This window comes from Bufo gargarizans, chromosome 3, assembly GCF_014858855.1.
Source record: "Bufo gargarizans isolate SCDJY-AF-19 chromosome 3, ASM1485885v1, whole genome shotgun sequence".
Taxonomy (NCBI): domain Eukaryota; kingdom Metazoa; phylum Chordata; class Amphibia; order Anura; family Bufonidae; genus Bufo; species Bufo gargarizans.
In genome coordinates, this window is record NC_058082.1 from 17,912,709 (window position 1) to 17,915,158 (window position 2,450).

Consider the following 2,450-nt stretch of genomic DNA (forward strand, 5'->3'; position numbering starts at 1 on the left):
AAGGACACAAGGATCTGTACAAGGACGTCATGATGGAGAATCATCAGCCCCTCACATCACCAGGTAAGAGAAGACCTTCCTGATAGAGGAGAGTCCAGGTTTGAGGATTACTCAGACTCACCCCTAATCTGATCTTCACATGTAGACCATGTATTCAGTCTGTGTAGAGATGGGAGAACCTTTTGACATTCAGTTTTTCAGGTTTGCTAAATTTTTCAGACCTAAATCAATTCTACCCAAACTAAAGTTGCTGCCGTTGCCCTAAAAATCCGTTTATAACGCCCTCTAGTCTTCTACGACTCTGAGTTTTTAGGAAAATATGTTATCTCTTTTTGTTAAGGCTAGTTTCACATTTGCGGCAGAGAACAGCCTGCTGGAGCTCTCTGGATCTGGCTTTGCTGGACTGTACCGGAATGCCCGCTGGCCCCATTGACTGTGATAGGGTCCAGCAAAGATCTGTCCGCTACCCTGAAAATATGCTCGGATTTGGATAGTAGCGGAACTCTTGTTTGCCCGGCCTAGAGTCAGTCCCACCACACCACAGGGGCCAGAGCCCGGAAACATTAAGTTTAGTTGAAGGTGCCGAATTTGCAGAACGAGTCAAATTTTATTTTCCATATGAGTGGTTCTATTGCTTGCCTGGCCAATAGTGATTCTCAGCACACCACCTGGGCCAGAGCCCAGAAAAAGAAAATTTACACATAAAAATACATTTTGGTGTGAAAGTGCCCCATATTTACCACAACTAAGTGGTATGGCGGCAACTGAACTGCCAGTAACTTGGCCATAAGGGGGAGTTAAGATTGCACATAAGCTGATTGCTAGTCGAGAATAGTTTTCTCAGGGCCACTCGTGGACTCAGCAGGAGAAGAAGTAGCTAATAAGGATGACAAGGGCACTGTACTGCTTGGGGATGCAGGCTGGCCGCCACAAAGAAAACCAGGAGAAGGAGGACAGACTTGTTCTGATTGAAAATGCTGGTCAATTCTATTTTCCTACAGGATCCGGTGATGCCAATGCCCTACATTGTCTCTGCTATTTATTGCTACCGTGGCCACTTTCTTTCTATGAAGTCTACTCCTCATCAATCTGATCTAGCTCTTAGGTCCCGTCCAACACAAAATCCTTATAGTCCTCATCCCCCCACCACTTTTATCAGACTGTGATATCTCATGGTGGGCTCCTTGGCCCCCTCCCGATTCCCTGCTTTGTATTTGTCCAGAGTGGTAATGTCGCTACCACTGCCCCTACCCTCACCACCATGGCTACAAGTGCCTTCAGCACTACCACCAGCTATGCATGTGGTCCCCCACCTCCTCCTCATGGCAGTCCAAGCACTGACTGCTCTCACACGTCATCAACAGGGACACTCTTAACTATCTTCAGGATGAATGCTGTGACCCGTGGCTCCAAGGCACGGTGTCAGCCTCATAATGACCTCCATGTCATTCTTGTCATGGTCTTACCTTCTCACTGTTCTCCTTCGTTTGACATGTGCTGGCGGCCATCTTGGTTTCTGGGTTTCTTGTAGCCTCCCACCCTGCGGCTTCTCCTTCCCACTGGGAGGAGCTGGATGCCTAGCTCATATATATAGGAGGTCTGTGGCTTCAGTTCCTTGCTTGGTCCTCCTGTGTTCACTTGCTTCTAAGACTGCTGCTGCTTCTGGTTCCTGATCCTGGCCTCGTCTGACTACCCCGTTGGTTCCTGATCCTGGCTTCGTCTGACTACCCTGCTGGTTCCTGATCCAGGCTTCGTCTGACTACCCTTCTGGTTCCTGACCTCTGTCTACGCAAGACCCTGCTTCGGTTTAGCCATCCGTTTGGACTTTTGCTTACAGCTTGATTTTCAATAAAGCCTTCTTATTTCCACTTATCTCTTGTTGTACGTCTGGTTCATGGTTCCATGACATTAGGACCAAGCCATGAATTCTGACGGTACAGGGCCATCCTCGCTACCTACGCTGGTTGCCAGACTTGATCAGCAGGATCACCTGTTGGGTCGGTTCGCTGTGGCGTTGCAAACCCTGCTTGAACGCACGGCTCATTTCGCTTCCGTTGCCGATGGGTCGGTTGTCGCTCCTGGGCCCGCTCCTACTGCCGCTCCGGTTGTTGCGCCAGAGTCTACCCCGACACCTGTTGCTGCGCCTGCGGTGTCTCGGGGTATGACCGGTTCTGCCCCCCTTCCACAGCGCTTTGGGGGAGAGCCAACTCAGTGCCGAGGTTTCCTTAACCAGGTGGGCATTTATTTCGAGTTGCTGCCACATGCCTTTCCTACTGAGAGATCAAAGGTGGGCTTCTTGATCTCGCTGCTCTCGGACAAGGCCTTGGCCTGGGCCAGCCCTTTATGGGAGAACAACAATCCGGTGGTTGCCGAGTTTTCCGGTTTTGTTGCTTCTCTTCGGAAGGTATTCGATGTGCCGGCTCGTGCTGCCTCTGCTGCGAAGCTCCTTA

At 50.2% G+C, this 2,450-nt stretch overlaps 1 protein-coding gene across 1 annotated transcript in view; it reads right to left on the reverse strand.

Annotated features, from left to right (window-relative positions):
* The window catches only part of LOC122931070 (zinc finger protein 773-like), a 426,553-nt gene that overhangs the window by 38,792 nt on the left and 385,311 nt on the right, over positions 1-2,450 (reverse strand). The gene's annotated exons all lie outside the window — the stretch shown is intronic.